Source organism: Somniosus microcephalus, chromosome 4, assembly GCF_052327205.1.
Source record: "Somniosus microcephalus isolate GS21.2 chromosome 4, FLI_Smic_1.0, whole genome shotgun sequence".
Lineage (NCBI taxonomy): Eukaryota > Metazoa > Chordata > Chondrichthyes > Squaliformes > Somniosidae > Somniosus > Somniosus microcephalus.
The window spans coordinates 200,760,160-200,780,487 of NC_140990.1; the positions used below are offsets into that span (position 1 = coordinate 200,760,160).

General features: G+C 50.3%; 1 protein-coding gene across 4 annotated transcripts in view; it reads left to right on the top strand.

Annotated features, from left to right (window-relative positions):
* LOC147120130 (melanophilin-like) overlaps window positions 1-20,328 on the top strand; it is a 278,087-nt gene that overhangs the window by 182,601 nt on the left and 75,158 nt on the right. The gene's annotated exons all lie outside the window — the stretch shown is intronic.

The window sequence follows — 20,328 nt, forward strand, 5'->3', positions numbered from 1 at the left end:
TGATTTCTGTTGACGCAGAACAAAGGCTGAAACTTGTGGCCCTGTATCAGACAAAGCTGCTGACTTAGCAGCTCTGTCTGCTCGTTCGTTACCCAGTGATATCTGATCCTGACTACCTGTATGAGCCTGACATTTAATAACTGAAATCTTAGTGGGACACATTAGAGCCTTTAAAAGATTATTGATTTGTTCAGCATTCTTAATAGTTGATCCTGAGGAAGTGAGAAATCCCCTTAATTTCCAGATCTGTCCGTAATCATGAGCAACTCCAAAAGCATACCTAGAGTCGGTATAAATATTAACGGTTTGATCAGTAGCCAGTATGCAAGCTCTTGTAAGAGCGAAGAGTTCTGCTTGTTGCGCTGAAAAGGATTGAGATAGTGAGAGTGCCTCCACAATCGAGTGATCATCTGATATGGCATATCCAGCCCTAGGTGATCCCTTGTCATCCCTAAGGGCTGACCCGTCTACGTAGTACACTAAGTCACTATTGGAAATAGGAGTTTCTGATAAATCTGTTCGGGGCTTAGTCACCAATTGGGTGATCGTTTCGCAGCAAAAACGGAGGACCATTGGCCCTAGATCTCTTGGGTGACGGCCGTTTGCGACAGCGAGAGTGCAGTGTGGTTTAGAGTCCTTGACTTGAAACAGTTCCCATGCTTCTGGAGTTAACGTTACGGCAGCTGCTATTCCTTCGGGTCCAATAAAGATTGTTCGAATTTTAAACAGGAAGTTCTGGCCCAAAAAAGGTTTGTAACAGTTTTTTATAGTTGTGTCCTTTCCCGTGTCATCATAAAAGGCAGTGCAATGCAGATTCATGTGCTAGCTGTCTAATTTCAAATCCTTCTGGTACTCTGAGGCTGTTCTTGAGGCACATTGCAGTGCTCCTACAATCATCATTAATGTGTGGCTTAATTCTTGTTTTTTGTTTGTCCACTGGTAGACGATGGGAGGGGAGCATTCTTGTAAAGGGCACATAGTACATCTATCGGTAGGGATGTGCACCTGCAGTCCTTTTTCTGAACAAATTATTGTTGCCTGCATTTTGCACAGCAAATCTCTCCCTAAAAGGTTCATGGGGGCTTCATCTGATAGAAGAAAGGCATGCTGGCCAGAGAAATTGTCTGCTTGTATTTCTAATGGTTGTGACCACGTCATAGTCTGTGAGACGCCGGAAAGTCCTACACATGTGACATTCTTTCCAGTACACGGAGTTCCTCTAGCGTATTGCTTTGTTAATAGTGAGGTTGTGGCTCCTGTGTCAACGAGAAAAGGGACTCTATTGCCCTGCATTTCTATGGATAAATATGGCTCATCGCTAGAATTTAGTGATACTGAAGGTAATTGAAGAATGTGGGTAACGTTCGGGGCTGTTTCTCCGCGTCATGCTGAATAATTTTGCCCTGGGGATCCGAATTGTCCTTCCGTATTTTGACCTCCCCAAGGATTCCCTGTTGTAAAACCTGTCTGCGGACGAGTGTGAACCTGGGCTTGGGTATTTACATTGTTTGGGGCACCTCCCCACCCTTGATTCTGCTGCTTGGGGAACGGGCAGTCGGACTTCCAGTGTCCGATCTGACCACAGTTAAAACACGGAGAGTTTGCGCCTCTTCCATTCCACTGGCCTCTGCCAGTCCCTCCTCTACTATTTCCTCTAAATCCACCTCTGTTATACCCTCTGCCTCGTCCTCTGTAGTGGCCCTGATAATAAATGGTAGTCTGGGCAGTCGGAGCTGCGGGAGCTGTCTGCTCCATTAAGAGGGAAACCTTACTCTTTTGGTCTCTATGTCTCTCCTGAATTCCTTTCAGAATTTGTGTTAATTCAGGAGTTGTTTTATGTCTCCAATCTAGGCAGACTAAAGTCAATGGTTCTTTAAGTTCTGTTCTGAGACCATTTACAAGGGCATTAATTAAAGGGATCTGGTAATTTTCCTTGGTCATTCCAGAATGTTGCCCCATAATTGCTTCTATTCTTTCTATATAATCCTCAACGTCTTCGTCCTTTTTCTGAGTGGTTTCAATTATTTTTTTTATTTTTGTTTTCCAATTAGTTCTTTTTGGGAATTTAGCATGCATTATTGTATATAAGTTGGTCCAGAATGCATCGTTTGGTAGTGTTTCAGGATTCCAGTGCTGATTTATTCTATGGTCGTTAATATGGTTGAAACTACCTGGACCATCTGTTAAAAGGTGGTATTTGGAATCTTTTAACCAAGCTCTGAGTAGCTGGTCGACGTCCACAATAGTGGGCTGATGGCAAATAACGATGCTTTTGAGCTCATTATTGCTTTTTCTAAATCCTCTGAAGGGTCCGGTAACTCATGGACTATTGTCCGTAGCTCGGAACGGGTGTTTGTCTTTCTTGGTCCATTTAGACCATTTAGATAAATCATTTGTGGACATTCGACCATAGTTGTTAAAGATGTAAAAAAAAGCGGGAGTCCCTTTTTCTGGGATCTTACTCTGTGAAACTCCCATCTTAGTAAAGTTTTAGTTCTTAATTTATACTAGGCACTCTTCTTCTAGATCGCAAGTTTCGCCCTTTACCCCCTTGCGACTATTACTGACTGTCCAAAGGACCATAAGTGATGAACAATAAAAAGTAATAACAACAATCAAAGAAATGACAAGTAATGCAACAGCCCAAACAGGCAAACAGACAAAATGCTCAGACATTGATCTTATACTCTAAACTAAACAAATAGTCAATTCTCAGTTTGCGTTGTATGCCACTACAAGCTGAGTCCTTAACATTTAACTTATACTTTATGTGAAAGTTGACAACATTATGTGAATGTTGTCAACAATTAACAAACAAAACGGAAAACAATGGTTGCGATAATTCTTAACCTCTATGTTCATATAAAATGCTTATGCTTTAATGCGAGGGGCTTGAACCCTCGTAGAAGGTATCTCAATGGAGAATAATCCTGAGCCTGGTAATACAGGTCTTTAAAACACAGTGACAATCCTCAAACGATACTTTCTGCCGCGGGACTTTAACCCCGGCTCAAGGGACACACCCTTGATACTGCAGTTTTAACTTTTAGCGCTCTCTTTCACAACCTGGTACCTTTATTAGTCCGGGACGCGTCTCCTTTGCCCGATAGTTTTGAGACCTGAGCCGTCAGTATCCTCCTCCTTTTAACGTTAAAATAAAAGAAGCAAAAGTTACAGGATTCAACTCAAATCTAAAACACGAGTCTTAACTTGATCGCAGTACTCCCTTCGGAAGGAACAGACTACACCAATTCAGTATCTAATGAGAAATCCTTATTATGTGATAAAACATCACTCTGGCCATTCAGGATCTGTCACTAGAAATTCACGATGTCTTTGTCCGTGACTTACCGAAAGGCAGCAAGCGATCTCGGTGGAACCTCCAAGTGAGACTGTCGAAGTCTTGACTTCCGAGTAAGACTCTTTAAACACAAAGTATCGTCAAAGGAAGACTTTATTAGTTCTTGTATACAAGGGAAGCAGACATGTAGACAATGGCTACGCTGACCACTTCTAAGATCATAGGCAAAAGGTAACATATTTATAGTTAAAGCAAGCCTTCAGAATCACATGATCGAAGTCTGAGATCATAATTAGTAACAAGAAAAATATAGTGTTAGTCAAACTGTAGTCAAGGATAAAAAGGACTGGAACAAAAGGAATGCCTACAGATAGGGTTATCTAATCTATAAGTTCTGTTCTTCTCTGACTCCCCATCCTGGTTTATACATGACTCAAGGACTCTCTTCATCTAGCTATGAGAAAGAGATAGGGAGGCTTGCAGTATGTACCTTTGAAGGCCTTTGTTCTAATTAACAGTTGAGGTCATTTTGTTAATTGGAGAGTTCTGCTTTTTCAGCAGAACTAGCAATTACTAATCTGTGTAAGCCATTTTGTGTTTTCTATTCTGTACCTTGTGAAGCCATTTTGTAATATAAAAGTACACTTCCTCAGAGTCAGGGAGTGGGGAGCTGTAGAGTCAGGGAGTGGGGAGCTATAGAGTCAGGGAGTGGGGAGCTATAGAGTCAGGGAGTGGGGGCTATAGAGTCAGGGAGTGGGGGCTACCGAGTCAGGGAGTGGGGAGCTGTAGAGTCAGGGAGTGGGGAGCTATAGAGTCAGGCAGTGGGGAGCTATAGAGTCAGGGAGTGGAGAGCTATAGAGTCAGGGAGTGGGGAGCTGTAGAGTCAGGGAGTGGGGAGCTATAGAGTCAGGGAGTGGGGAGCTATAGAGTCAGAGAGTGGGGAGCTATAGAGTCAGGGAGTGGGGGCTACCGAGTCAGGGAGTGGGGAGCTGTAGAGTCAGGGAGTGGGGAGCTATAGAGTCAGGCAGTGGGGAGCTATAGAGTCAGGGAGTGGAGAGCTATAGAGTCAGGCAGTGGGGAGCTGTAGAGTCAGGGAGTGGGGAGCTATAGAGTCAGGGAGTGGGGAGCTATAGAGTCAGGGAGTGGGGAGCTATAGAGTCAGGGAGTGGGGAGCTATAGAGTCAGGGAGTGGGGAGCTATAGAGTCAGGGAGTGGGGAGCTATAGAGTCAGGGAGTGGGGAGCTATAGAGTCAGGGAGTGGGGAGCTATAGAGTCAGGGAGTGGGGAGCTATAGAGTCAGGGAGTGGGGAGCTATAGAGTCAGGGAGTGGGGAGCTATAGAGTCAGGGAGTGGGGAGCTATAGAGTCAGGGAGTGGGGGCTACCGAGTCAGGGAGTGGGGAGCTGTAGAGTCAGGGAGTGGGGAGCTATAGAGTCAGGGAGTGGGGAGCTATAGAGTCAGGGAGTGGGGAGCGATAGAGTCAGGGAGTGGGGAGCAATAGAGTCAGGGAGTCGGGGGCTCTAGAGTCAGGGAGTCGGGAGCTATAGAGTCAGGGAGTGGGGAGCTATAGAGTCAGGGAGTGGGGAGCTATAGAGTCAAGGAGTCGGGAGCTATAGAGTCAAGGAGTCGGGAGCTATAGAGTCAGGGAGTGGGGAGCTACAGAGTCAGGGAGTGGGGAGCTATAGAGTCAGGGAGTCGGGAGCTATAGAGTCAGGGAGTGGGGAGTTATAGGGCTCGATTTTAAGTCAGGTACGAGCTGTTGTCGTGTTATCCGAATTTCGTGTTTCCCACACGAATCTAAATGGATGTGGGAGATTGATGCAATTTTAACTCAATTGGCCAATTGATTTCCAACGTGTGGAAAGCCTTTGCAAAGGGGTTTCTCATGACTGAAAGTCCCCTCCAATGACATCATCATTGCTGCTGCATTTAAGGTCCACAGCAAGCCTTGCTTCTTCTGCAGGCTTCCAAGCTTTCTCCATTTGGTGTCAGAGGGACCTGCAGGAAAGATGACAAGCGAGATGGCAAGAGCAGCTCCTCGCTTTGACGAGGCGGCACTGCAGGCATCAGTCGATGGGGCTAGGGCCAACATGGAGGTCCTGTTCCCTTCATCAGGGAGGAAGAGGCCTCCCACTCAGACCAAGGCTGTGTGGATGCAGGTGACTGAGGAGGTCAACTCCTTGGGAGTCACCCGCAGAACCTGGATACAGTGCAGGAAAAGATTTCATGACCTTCAGCGCACTGGAAAATGAGTATGAATTTCCCATCACCCTCAATCTGATCCCCATTGCCTTTCCTCACCAGCACTCAGCTTTAGCAATGTCTTTCTCCACATCCCACTTGACACTGACATCCATGCACCCTTACCCATTCCCTCTCTCTCTATGCTCACATTCACATAACTACTCAACCATGCAGCCCTCACACTCCCTATCACTCTGATGCTTTCAACACAACTGACAACATACAGGGAGGGCCCTTGGTCTTGCAACCTCACTCCATCTTTGTCTCCTTCTAAGTATCTAGGCTATGCAATCTCTACACTCACTCCTTCATTCTCACTCAACCTCCACTTGTCTCCCTCATTGCAGGAAAAGAGAGCTCACAACAAAAGAGAGCAAGCCAGGACAGGAGGAGGGCCACCCTCAATAGCCCACCTGACCTCCTGGGAGGAGGCTGTCCTGGAAATTATGGGCATTGAGGATGATTCGCGCGTGAGGGGCGGACAGACGGGTGCAACACAGCAAGCTGGTGACAGAAAAGTTTCCCATCTCTCTCTTTGACATTGCACGAGTCGCTGATAATGATTGTGAAGCTGCAACAGATGCACTTATGAGCATCTGCAAAAAGCTATGTGCATGTAGCCTTTGCATCACATCTATGACTCTGTCCTTTACTCCCCCACAGGACCATCACAAGCATCCGTCCCCCCTAGCCAGGAAGAAGAGGCGGAGCAGCCAGACTCTTCAGAGGAAGCTGCAACTATTGAGGGCGCAGCGTCAGCAGAATTCACCGCACCCAGCACCAGCGCAGACACTCGCACCTCGGTGGGACCTTCGGGACATAGAGTAGTGTTGTCACCTGGTGTATCACAGCTCACAAGTGAGCATCAGCAGATTGTGGAGACAGGGACAGCAGTGGAGAGTCCTCGTCGGAGGGCGCAGGACTCTGCCAGCTCGGCTCAGCAGCATGTCGACCCTCTGCCTCTGGGTCCATCCATAAGATCAGAAGTGATGGAACTCCAGGCACAGATGCAGGAGTCTCTGGCAGGTTTTGTCTCTAGGGTCGCTGCGAGTGTGGAGCAATGGAGGAGTCCATAGCGAACATGAGCAGAGCCTTTGTGGAGTCATTGGTGCATAAACACATCACCAGGGAAAGGATGGCTACCTTCGTGAAAATGCATGCTACCTCCATGGTAAGGCTTGCTACCGTAGAGGAGAGTATGGCTACGGTAGAGGAGAGGAGGGCTAAGGCCATGGAGGAGCTTAAGTCGCCAGGGTATGGAAAACATGGTCATTGTTCAGAATAGAATGACATCTCTTGAGGAGCGATGGGCATCTATTGAACAGAGAAACCAGACCTTCATGGAAGTCCTTCTGAGTTGGACTGCTATTGCAGATACGAGTCCCCATGGCCCCCCTGATGTGCAGCAAGGTGCTCTCCAGCCACTTGCAGGCGCTGAGGGGGACCTGACCCATGAGAGGGAGGTTAGTGGCAGACCTCAAGGAAGTGGGGGTTCCTCTCCAAGCGCTCACACTTCCATGCCACTGCAGAGCCCTCGGTCAGAGCCCCACCAGAGTCCACACCCAAGTGAGATAGACATCTCCACCCCGCACAGCCGCAGGAGCAGCAGACTGTTGACAAGCCCTCACAGGCTCGCAACCCCAGAGGACGCCCACCAAAGGTGTCGAGACAGGAGCAGCAGGAAAGTGAGCAAGGGGCCTCCACATCTGCTGCAGCCACAGGGGAAGCACTACATAGGAACACGTGTAAGAGGAAGATAAAGCACAAGTAGTCACAAGGGTGGAATTTTGTGTTTAGTGTAAAAATGCCATCATGTCGTAATTGTGCATAAAAATTCTGATGGTAAATGTTGCAGTTGTGGAGTCTGTCATTTCGCTATTGGGACTTCCACATTGAGGCCTTAGGAATACTTGCAACTGTCAGTATGGTGGTCAGAGTGCTAGGAATCCGTTGGTTCTTGGACATTGTCAATGCTCTGGTAAGAAGCTGCGAGGCAAAAGTGTTTGATTGACTAGGCTAAGCAAATCTGGCCAGGATGAGTGCGTTCCTTGCATCCCGGGCAGCAATGTTCTCACGTAATGCTGCTGCTGGTTGATGGGCCTCTGCAGGATGTTTGTTTTCGCCCTCCTCCTCCTCCTCATCTGAGGAGGATATGTGAGGAGCCACTTGGTCCTCAGGAATCTGCAAGCCATGACGCTGTGCCATGTTGTGAAGTGCACAGCAAGCCACGATTCTGGAGACCCTGGCTGCTGAGCACTGCAGGGCTCCACCTGATCTATCCAGGCATCTGAAGCGCATCTTCAGCAAACCAATGGTTTGCTCGATAATGGATCTGGTGGAAATGTGGCTGGAGTTGTAGCGCTCCTCAGCTTCGTTGGCTGGCCTCCTCAATGGCATCATTAGCCACGTCCTCAGGGGATAGCCCTTGTCTCCAAGTAACCATCCGTTAAATTGGTCTGGCGGACTGAAAAGCGGAAGGCACACTAGACTGGCGCAGTATGAAGGAGTCATGGCAACTGCCAGGGTACATGGCACAAACATGCAAAATTTCCTTCTTGTGGTCACACACCAGCTGAACGTTGAGGGAGTGGAAGCCCTTGCGGTTGACAAAAATACCTGGATTGCGATGGGTTGCCCTAAGGGCCACATGTGTGCAGTCAACGGCACCCTGCACGCTTGGAAAGCCTGCCAGATGAGCTAATCCAACCGCTCGCGCCGTGACACTTGCTCGATCCTTGGTGAAATGGATGTGATTGTGCGCGAGGGCAAAGGGATTTGGTTACCTTTACTGATGCAAGTGTGTGTGGCCACCTGGGAGATGCCGCTGATGTCTGCTGCTGATCCCTGGAATGAGCCTGAGGCAAAAAAGTTGAGTGCTGTGGTGACTTTGATGGCCACTGGTAATACTTGTCCACCTGGTCCTCTGGGCAGCAGGTCTTGCTGTAGCATTGCGCAGATGTCAGTCACTACCTCTCGCGAAAGTCGGAGCCGCCTTTGGTACTGCTGCTCAGACATGTTGAGATAGGTGACCCTGCGTCTGTAGACTCTGTTTGGGGGGTATCTCCTGCGCCGACGGACTTCCAGGCGCTGGCCCCTTCTGGCCTGTGCAGCCTCAGGTGGGTGAGCAGCAGCCTGTCGCTCCTGCTGCTGCTGCTGTTGCTGGTGCTGCTGTTGTTCCTGCTTCTGCTGCTGCCACGGCTGGTGCTCGAGCTCCTCTAATGCCAAGATGGGAAGGAAATAAAAGACTCCCATGCTTCTGGTATATGCCTCTGTTGAGGAAGCGCTGAGTGAAGATGGCGAGAGGGGTTTCCCAGGAGGCCACACTGGAGATGGGTGTGAGGCTCCAACCTGGTCCTAGTAAATGTCCTAGTAAAGGATCCCCTTGGAATGAGTGACCATAACATGGTTGAATTCTATATTCAATTAGAGGGTGAGAAGGTTGGATCTCAAACAAGCGTGCTAAGCTTGAATAAAGGAGACTATGAAGGTATGAGAGCGGAATTGAGTAGAGTGGATTGGGAAAATAGATTAAAGGGTAAGACGATACATGATCAATGGTGTACATTTAAGGAGTTATTTTACAAATTCCAAAAAATATATATTCCACTGAGAAGAAAAGGGTGTAAAAGAAAAGACAGCCATCCGTGGCTAAGTAAAGAAATTAAGGATAGTATTCGACTAAAAACAAGGGCATATAAGGCAGCCAAATCTAGTGGGAGGATAGAGGATTGGGAAAACTTTAAAAGACAGCAAAAAAATAACAAAAAGATTGATTAAGAAAGGGAAGATAGATTATGAAAGTAAATTAGCAAAAAATATAAAAACAGATAGTAAGAGTTTTTATAGTTATATAAAAAGAAAAAGGGTGGCTAAAGTAAATGTTGGTCCCTTAGAGGATGAGACCAGGAAATTAATGGTGGGAAATATGGAGATGGCAAAAACACTGAATGAATATTTTATATCAGTCTTTACAGTAGAAGGCACTAAGCATATGCCAACACTGGACAAACAGGGGGCTAAAGGGGGGGAAGAGCTAAACACGATCAAAATCACTAAGGAAGTGGTACTCGGTAAAATAATGGGACTCAAGGTGGATAAATCACCTGGACCTGATGGCTTACATCCTAGGGTCTTGAGGGAAGTGGCGGTAGGGATTGTGGATGCATTGGTAATAATTTTCCAAAACTCCCTGGACTCGGCAAAGGTCCCGGCAGACTGGAAAACTGCTAATGTAACACCCTTATTTAAAAAGGGCAGTAGACAGAAGGCTGGAAACTATAGACCGGTTAGCCTAACATCTGTGTTAGGTAAAATTTTGGAGTCCATTATTAAGGAGACAGTAACAGGACATTTGGATAATCATAATTTAATAGGACAAAGTCAGCATGGTTTTATGAAGGGGAAGTCATGTTTGACAAATTTGCTGGAGTTCTTTGAGGAAGTAACATATAGGGTGGATAAAGGGGAACCAGTGGACGTAGTGTATTTAGACTTCCAAAAGGCATTTGACAAGGTGCCACACAAAAGATTATTGCTTAAGATAAAAAATCACGGGATTGGGGGTAATATTCTGGCATGGATAGAGGATTGGCTATCTAACAGAAGGCAGAGAGTTGGGATAAATGGTTCATTCTCAGACTGGCAATCAGTAACTAGTGGTGTTCCGCAGGGGTCAGTGCTGGGTCCCCAACTCTTTACAATCTATATTAACGATTTGGAGGAGGGGACCGAGTGTAACATATCAAAGTTTGCAGATGATACTAAGATGGGAGGGAAAGTAGTGAGTGAGGAGGACATAAAAAACCTGCAAGGGGACATCGACAGGCTAAGTAAGTGGGCAGAGATTTGGCAGATGGAATACAAACTGGAAAGTGTGAGGTTATGCACTTTGGCAGGAAAAATCGTAGAGCAAGTTATTATCTTAATGGCAAGAAACTGGAAAGTACTGAAGTACAAAGGGATCTGGGGGTCCTGGTGCACGAAACTCAAAAGGTTAGTATGCAGGTGCAGCAAGTGATTAAGAAGGCCAATGGAATGTTGGCTTTCATTGCTAGGGAGATAGAATATAAAAATAGGGAGGTATTGCTTCAGTTGTACAAGGTATTGGTGAGACCGCACCTGGAATACTGCGTACAGTTTTGGTGTCCATACTTAAGAAAGGACATACTTGCTCTCGAGTCAGTACAAAGAAGGTTCACTCGGTTAATCCCGGGGATGAGGGGATGGACATATGAGGAGAGGTTGAGTAGATTGGGACTCTACTCATTGGAGTTCAGAAGAATGAGAGGCGATCTTATTGAAACATAAGATTGTGAAGGGGTTGGATCGGGTGGATGCGGGGAAGATGTTCCCGATGATGGGTGAAACTAGAACTGGAGGGCATAGTCTTAGAATAAGGGGCTGCTCTTTCAAAACTGAGATGAGGAGGAACTACTTCACTCAGAGGGTGGTAGGTCCATGGAATATGCTGCCCCAAAAAGCTGTAGAAGCTACATCATTACATAAATTTAAAACAGAAATAGACAGTTTCCTAGAAGTAAAGGGAATTAAGGGTTACGGGGAGCGGGCAGGAATTTGGACATGAGTCTAGGTTCGGATCGGTCATGGCCCTGTGGGTAGCGGAGCGGGCCCAGGGGCCGTGTAGCCTGATCCTGCTCCTATTTCGTGTGTCTAATTCTGTTAGATTCAGGAGATGGTTCTGTGATAGTGGATTGGCGGTTAGGATCAGATCAGCCATGATCTTATTGAATGGCGGAGCAGGCTCGAGGAGCCGATTGGCCTACTCCTGCTCATATTTCTTATGTTCTTATGTTCTTCCACAGGTGTGGCTGAGCCTTGTAAAAGTTGCCCTAGACCTGAGACCACTAAGCCCTGCCACCTGCAAATGATGGCTGATCAAATCTCCTCTTTAATGGTTGACCTGCAGTTGATAGTCAGCAATCCAATAGTGCTCCCGCCAGGTTTCACATGCATGATTCCCACCAGGCATGTTTTACGCGGGAAAAGGGTTAAATTTGCAAGGGCCTGTTAAAATAGGATTATAGAGGCCATTTAGTGGTAATTAAGGGCCTTAAAGACCAGTCCCGCCTGTTGGATGCCTGAGACATGCCTCAGTTAAAATTGCTCGAAGTCGGGAACCAGGCCGGGGTGGGGGGGGTCCCGCCCGCCATTTTTTGCGATTTTAACCCCCCGTCTGCCTCAAAGCCTGCCTCCCGGCCCAATGAAAATCGAGCCCATAGAGTCAGGGAGTGGGGAGCTATAGAGTCAGGGAGTAGGGAGCTATAGAGTCAGGGAGTGGGACTAATTGGATAGATCTTTCAAAGAGCTGGCACAGACATGATGGGCCGAATGGCCTCCTTCTGTGCTGTATGATTCTATGGCGGTGCTCAGTGCCTAATCGACTTGGAATGTTCTGAATGTTTTCTGTGAGCATTTCACCCTGCTTAGATGACCCTCTGCCTTCCGAGGCAACGTGTAAAGAAGGGAGTGCTAGCACCTTCAGAGGCTCGAGATCCACATTCAGAAGGCAGGTTTCCAAGGGTCTCTGTAGACCCGGTGACGGTGGACGCAGATATGAGCAGGTGCCATCGCAAATACTGGATACCGCTGACCACCACTTTCCTGGCTGGAGACTCTGAGTCCATTCAGATAGGCCAACGGTGTGTTTGTTTATTTACACTGCTGGCCCCGAACTTCAGGTCACTAGTAACATGATGTTTCAAAACTGCATGTGTGCAGTTGCTGCTGGAGCTCTGAATCTGCCCTGTGTTCAGAACACCAGAAGCCACTGGAGGGGGTTCCACAATATAAGTCTGCTTTTAAAATATATTCCAAAGAATGCTGATTTTATATTAGCCTCGTTATAATTGGGCTCTGGGAGACTGGTGTCCCTTAAGCCAACCCTCGGCATTTATGCTGCTAAATCCAGGTGGCAGATTTGTAGGCCTAATGCTGCCAGGATAAAGGAGGCGTATTTAATAAGTGCAAACACTGGTAGCCAACTCATGTTCATCAATCCCTCAGAGTCTGAATTTTTAATAAAGCCAATATAAAAGCAGCTAAATATTCAATGAACTACTGAAATTCATCAGCCTGTTGCGGGTGTCACCAACCCAAAACAATGAATTATCGCGACTCATTTTGTAGTAGAGACCTCTTAAAGGAATCCATACTGTGTGTGGGGTGCGGAGAGAGAGGAGAATACTGTAGGAGTCTACGTATTCCTAGCAAAAAATACTGAACTCGGAGAGGTTCAACAGAAAAGGTTTAATTGTTGAGGCTGCATGCTGAACACAAAATGGAGTCAGAGACTACACAAAGTACGACTGCCTTTCATCAATGCACAGCTTCAACTGCTCCTCCCCCGCTCTGGGCTTAACTGTGTTGCAGATCGAGTTTCTTAAAGGTGTGATCCTTCTTAAAGGCATGACGCCTGATTTATAGTCTACGGACCGGAAAGCGGATTGTGTCCTTTCTGTGATCGGTACGCCACACAGCTCCCCCCAGAATCCGCTAGTAGGGAGTGTACGAACCGGCGTGGCGGCTTGATGGCACGGCCGGAACGGCGGTTGGTGTCGGGAGCGGGGCGGTTGGACGCGTCGGGCTCTTAGGCGGTCTGCCCCGCGGTGGGGGTTGGCCCACTTGAACGGGTTCGTCGGGCTCTAGGTGCGCCAGCTTGAGCCGGTCGACCGACACCTTGTCAGTTCTGCTGCCCACTTCGAGGAGGAAGAACTTGTTCCCCGTCTGGAGTACCTTGTAGGGTCCATCGTATGGGGGCCGTAGAGGTCCTCGGTTGGCGTCATGGCACACGAAAACAAATTTGGCCATGTGCAGGCTAGGTGGTACGCGGGTTGCTGGTTCGCCGTGCCGGCCGGTGGGTACCGGAGCGAACTGTTGTGCTCGGTTGGTGAAAGCGCGGCGTTGCTGGTCAGCCGACCAGGGGGTCGTGGCGGTGGGCAGGAACTCTCCGGGTACACGCAGCGGCTGGCCGTACACGAGTTCCGCCGCCGAGGCTTGCAGGTCTTCCTTGACCGCAGAGCATAGGCCGAGTAGCACCCACGGGAGGTGGTCGATCCAAGCCTCATCCTCGAGGCTGGCGCGGAGGGACGCCTTCGTGGACCTGTGGAATCGCTCGCACAGTCCATTGGCTTGGGGGTGGTTAGCCATGGTGCGGTGAACGGCCACCCCGAGGTTTCGGGCGATGGTGGCCCACAGATCAGAGGTGAACTGCGGGCCTCTATCCGACGTCATGTCGGGGGGGACGCCGAACCGAGCGACCCAGGTACCGATGAATGCCCTCGCGATGTCGGCGGTGGTGGTGGACGTCAGTGGAATGGCCTCGGGCCAGCGGGTGGTACGGTCCACGATTGTCAGCAGGTGCGTGTGACCTTGTGATGGCGGCAGGAGGTCGATGTGGACGTGGTCAAACCTTCTTTCTGGCACGGTGAACTCCTCGAGTGCGGCTTTGACGTGCTGGTGGATTTTGGCACGCTGGCAAGCTATGCAGGATCTGGACCAGACGTGCATATCTTTGCGCAGGCCGCGCCAGACAAATCGGTTGGCCACCAGTCTAATGGACGCACGGGTGCCGGGGTGTGAGAGGCCGTGGACGATGTCGAACACCCGTTTTCGCCAGGACGCTGGGACTACGGGGCGGGGTTGTGCCAAGGAGGTGTCGCATTTGACTGTGACGGCGGACGGGCCGCAGGCGACGTCGGTCAGTCGCAGCCCTGGGAGGGTTGTGGGCGCGGAGAGCAGATCGGGGTCGGTGCATTGCTCCGCTGCCAGTTGAGCATAGTCCACTGCCAGGTGGGCGCCGTGGACGGCGGGGCGGGATAGGCAGTCGGCCACCACGTTGTCTCGACCGGAGACGTGCCGGATGGCCGTGGTGAATTCGGACACCGCGAGCTGGCGTTGTTGCCTGGCTGACCACGGGTCCGCAGATTTCACCATCGCGAATGTCAGGGGTTTGTGGTCGACAAACGCGGTGAAGGGGCGGCCCTCCAGAAGAAATCTAAAATGGCGGACTGCCAGGTACAGTGTGAGGAGCTCGCGGTCAAAGGCGCTGTATTTGGCCTCCGGGGGGCGCAGTTGGCGGCTGAAAAGGGCCAGCGGTTGCCAGGCCCCGTCGACCCACTGTTCGTACACGGCGCCGACCGCGTGGTCGAAGGCGTCCGTGGTGAGGGCCACCCTGGCATTGGGCTGTGGGTGAGCGAGCATGGTGGCGTCGGCGAGCGCCTTTTTGTCGAGTCGAAAGCGGTCAACATGTCCGCCGACCACTCGATCGCCATTCTGTCTTTCTTACCCCGGAGGGCTTCGTATAGGGGCCGCATGAGGGAGGCCGCTCCGGGAATGAAGCGGTTGTAAAAGTTAATCATCCCCAAGAACCCCTGGAGGCTTTTGATGGTGGTAGGCCGGGGGAACTGCTGGACGGCTTGCACCTTGGCGGGCAGGGGAATGGCTCCATCCTGCGTGATGTGGTGGCCGAGGAATTCGATCCTGCTGAGGCCGAATTGGCACTTGGCTGGGCTGATGATGAGCCCGTGCTCACTGAGCCGCTGGAACAGGGTGCGGAGGTGCTCGATGTGTTCCTGCTTGGAGGAACTAGCTACCAGGATGTCATCCAGGTAGACAAAGAGGAACTTCAGGTCCCGGAGGACCGAGTCCATGAGCCGCTGGAAGGCCTGGGCCGCGTTTTTGAGGCCGAAGGGCATTCGGAGGAACTCGAATAGCCCAAAAGGGGTGATTATGGCCGTCTTGGGAACGTCCGTGGGGTGGACTGGCACCTGATGGTAACCGCGCACCAGGTCGACTTTGGAGAAGACTGAGCGGCCGGCCAGTCTAGCCGAGAAGTCTTGAATGTGCGGTATGGGGTACCGATCCGGCGTGGTGGCGTCGTTTAGGCGCCGGTAGTCCCCGCAGGGGCGCCATCCCCCGTCGGGTTTGGTGACGATGTGGAGTGGGGAGGCCCAGGGGCTGTTGGAGCGGCGGATGATGCCGATCTGTTCCATTGTGGTGAACTCGGCCCGCGCGATCTCCAGCTTGGCCGGGTCCAGCCTGCAGGCGTGGGCATACACCGGTGGGCCTGTGGTGGGGATGAAGTGTTTAACCCCATGCTTAGCAATCTTCACGAAGAAGGTCGGGTTGGTGAGGGCTGGGAACTCAGCCAGGAGTGCTGAGTAGTCGTCCGTTGAGCGGGCGCGGCACTGCCACGCCATTTCGGCATGTTGGGGGGGGCCATGGCACCCGGGATAGGTGACATGGTGTTCATGTCCACGAGGCGGCGCCGAGGCATGTCGACCAACAGGCCGTGGGCACACAGGAAATCCGCACCGAGGAGCGGGGAGAGCACCTTGGCGGTGATAAACTCCCAGTGGTAGCGGCGGCCTGCGAGGTCAATGGTGAAGGTGCGGGTGCCGTACGTCCGGATGTCGGTGTCGTTGGCAGCAGCCAGGGCCGCGGCCGCCTCGCTGGATCTCGAGGGCGGACGCGGGGATGATGCTGTGCTGCGCGCCCGTGTCGCATAGGAAACGGCATCCGGAGGCGCTGTCCGTAACGTACAGCAGCGCGCCTGCTTGCCCCACAGCCATCGTGTAGGCCGGTGTGGGGGCGGTTGGAAACGTGCAGGGATGGCTGCAGCGGCGTGCCTGTGCGCCGAACCGGGTATGGAAGTAGCAGTAGCCCTGGGTCGGAGGGACAGGGGGGCCTCGTGGCCGAGCTGTGTGGCCGCGCGATAGAGGGTGGAGCGCGCGCCGACGCTGCGGAGGCCAGGTCGGGGGTGACGGCGTGGTTGGAGCTGGCGGACAGGAGCTTATCGGCTTCGTCGGCCAGGGCCTCGACGTCCGTGAGGCTGATGCCACGATCGCCGGGCGGATGCTGGGAGGTAGTTGGCAGATAAAGAGCGTGCGGAAGAGGGAGCCGGGCGGTTTCTCGTCGGTCAGAGCAAGCATGTGTGAGAGCAAGTCTGACGGCGTGGAGTCACCGAGGCCCGGGAGGTCGAGGAGGTGGCAGTTGCGCAAGAATTGGGAGGCTGTGAATTTTTTAATGAGCGCGGCCTTGAGATGTGTGTACTTGCCTTCCTCCGGAGGGTTTTGTAGTGTTGTCCAGACTTTCGTGATTGTGGAGCTGCCCAGGGAGGCGCGGAGGTAGTCGTACATCATTGCGTCGACGGTGATGCCGCGGAGTCAGAATTGCGATTCGGCTTGAAGGAACCAGGCGGTGGCCAGGTTCTCCCAGAACTCCGGCAGCTTCACAGAAACTGCGTTTGTGTCAGCCATGGTTACGCTTAGGAGTCGTCCTGAGCGTCAGGGTCACCAATGTAGGAGTCTACGTACTCCTAGCAAAAAATACTGAACTCTGAGAGGTTCAACAGAAAAGGTTTAATTGTTGAGGCTGCATGCTGAACACAAAATGGAGTCAGAGACTACACAAAGTACGACTGCCTTTCATCAGTGCACAGCTTCGACTGCTCCTCCCCCGCTCTGGGCTTAACTATGTTGCAGATCGAGTTTCTTAAAGGTGTGATCCTTCTTAAAGGCATGACGCCTGATTTATAGTCTATGGACCGGAAAGCGGATTGTGTCCTTTCTGTGATCGGTACACCACAATACCTTCAATGTGAAATACTCATGCTCTTCCATGTACCTTGTTTTAAAAATAAGTGGTTTTCCTGCCTGCCGATAGGAGTTACATTTTTTGCCAGTTGACGCCAGTCTGCAGGACTCACTGTGGACAAATTAGCTTTATTCTTGAACCTACAAACTAGTCCAATAGTTACAAAGTGATGCAAAGAATTGAGTTCTAAATAAGACCAGTCTGATGTCACAAAGAAAGAAAGACTTGGATTTATATAGCGCCTTCCACGACCACCGGACGTCTCAAATCGCTTTACAGCCAATTAAGTGCTTTTGGAGTGTAGTCCCTGTTGTAATGTGGGAAATGCAGCAGCCAATTTTACGCACAAGCAAGCTCCCACAAACAGCAATGTGATAATGACCAGATAATCTGTTTTTGTTATGTTGATCAAGGGATAAATATTGGCCAGGACACTGGGGATAACTCCCCTGCTCTTCTTTGAAATAGTACCATGGGATCTTTTACGTCCACTTGAGAGAGCAGACAAGGCCTCGGTTTAACGTCTCATCTGAAAGACGGCACCTCAGACAGTGCAGCACTCCCTCAGCACTGCACCGGAGTGTCAGCCTAGCTTTTTGTGCTCAAGTCCCTGGAATGGGACTTGAACCCACAACCTTCTGACTCACAGGCGAGAGTGCTACCCACTTTTTTAAATATATATTATTCATTGAACGATAAAAACATTTACAACATCGTGATCATTCCATTGTATCATATAAATCCATTCCGGTGCTCTGCACAGCCATTCCTCCACCACATACAGGAAACTTTGGTTTATTCGGAGGTTGTATGTCCGGAAACCTCGCTCTAACGGCAGAAATCAGCAGCCGTTTTGTTAGGTTTTTTTTCTTCTCCTAGCATTTTTTTAAACAGTCAGCCTCTGGAAAGCCTCTCTGAAGCTGTTGCTAAGTTACAGAGACGCTTCCAAGGTATGGGCCGACTGTTTACAAGCTGTTGCTAAGCAACAGTGTTGTCAGATACGGAGATGAAAACCTCCGTATCCTTCAACATTAGCGCTGGTCTGTCCGGAAGTTTTCATAGATCGGCATCACGCCGGTCCCATCGGTGCCGGATATCGTGAAGTTTCCTGTATTAACATCAAAATCTGAAATTTAATTTGTCTCCCATAACATATACTTTATGTATATTGTTATGTACTTTAAAAATTGATCAGTAATCATGGCTCCGAATAAGGGAAGTGTGCCTGATAATCCTCCCCATCATTTAATCTCCGGCCCTTCCCTCCTCTCATGCTCCTTCCCAACTTTCCCGGGCAGCTGTTGCTTTCTCCTGCAACCTCCGGCTCTTTTTACCTCCTGTTTGAACCTTCCCTGCAGTTTCAGCCTCTTCCTTGCATTAGGTTTGGGCTGAGGAGCTGCCCCTTCTCCCTCCTCTGCCCCTCTCTAACCTTTCCCTTTCCACACGATGCCACCCCACCCCCCACTTCCATGTCTCTGTCCCCCACTGACTCCTCACTCTCAAGCTCTTTTGTAACCTCCTGTCCCTGCTCCCCATCAGATATATAATCTCCCTTAGAGAGTCTTTCTGCTATCACGGTTTCTCCAACAATGCCACTCCCTTCGGCCTCATCTCCACCACTGACCCTTGCTCCCCGTTTCTTCTCTCACTGGGACTATGGCGCATCTGCACCTATCTTGCTCCCTTCCGGCATCTTTGTCTCCCCACTCCCATCCTGCTGCCCCTTTAAGGTTCATGCCTCTTGCACCCTCTCCTTGTCGTGCCCCCTCCTGCTCCCCGAGATGTCCGACTTCCGTCTTTCTTTGGAGTACTTACACTTACCCCGCACCCCGTCCCCGCATCCTCTCATCCCGCAGACACCAGATTCTTTAGGGAGAGCCGAGCCATATTATGGCTCAACTCTGCCCTCGACCCGTGCTGCCCTCTGCCGTCTTTGTCCTTTTCCACTGTACTTGCTGTGTTTTCCACCATCTCCATCCTGTTCTCTGCTCCACAATTTTCTACCTCTTCGTGCGCTCTTTTCTCCTTCCATTCACCAGCTGTGTCCTCCGCCTGCTCCGCTCCACCAGCCGCTCCACTCACATCTCCTGCTCCTTCTCCCAACTCCTCATCACTCAAGGGGCTTCCTTCTGCCTCACACTCACAGTGAGTGGGACCTTTGTGACACACCCCACAGCTCTCCGCCTTGCAGCTCTGTGCGATGTGTTCAGACTCGCCGCAGTTATAACAGTGCAAGTCTGGACAGTTTCTTACAAGGTGGTCGTGGCCAAGACAATAATAACAAACCTTCACCTGGTTATCATGCAGTACCCGGAGGTACTGCACTCCTTCCATTGTCCTGAATTTCATGCTGTATGGCAATGACTTAACCCCCTCTGGGAACCGCACCTTTACATAACGGGTTCCATCTGCTACCTGTGTTCCTGGATAGTATCTCCTCTTTATTGCCGAGCATATTTTAATGTCCCATGACTCCAACTTTTTTATTAGCACATTGTCCTCAATATAAACCGGCAGGTTTAAGAATGAGACCACCACCTCTTCAGAATATAGCAGAGATACCTACAAGAACTTATCTCCAATCTTCAAACTCAGTAAAAGTCTTTCCACTTCCTCTTGGCCATTGACCATCACCTCAAACCCAACATTCGGCTTTGGTCAGCAGGCAAAGCAGCTTCCCTCGCCGCAGTCCTTATGTACCACCTGGATAATAACCCAAGCTCGCATCTCCTTATCCTCGCACTGAACCACCACTGTGTTTTCTTTCCTAAACCTCCTGGGGTCCCAGCCCAAATCTTTGGGCCTTTTTTTCTCCCTTCCCCCAATATTTTCTCCCCTGATTAAATTCATCCTAGAAACATTGTCCTCTGAGGGGCCGAGCACTCCGGGCCCCACATGGCTGCTGTTTAAGGACCAAAAAGGCCCTAAAAACTGAAGAAAAACCAAAAACCCACCACCAACTTTTTACAAACTCACTCCAACTCCCTGCAGTAATCAAGCACCCAGCAGCACCTGCTCACTCCTAGCCCCGCCCACCTAGAGAGTGCCACCCACTGAGCCACAGCTGACACAACAAAGAGCACCATCTGCCGATAGACACCCTGCAGTATTTCAGCAGAGAAGCTTGTAGGCCCACGGGGCCTCTAAGAAGCTGCCAGTGAGCAGCTAAAG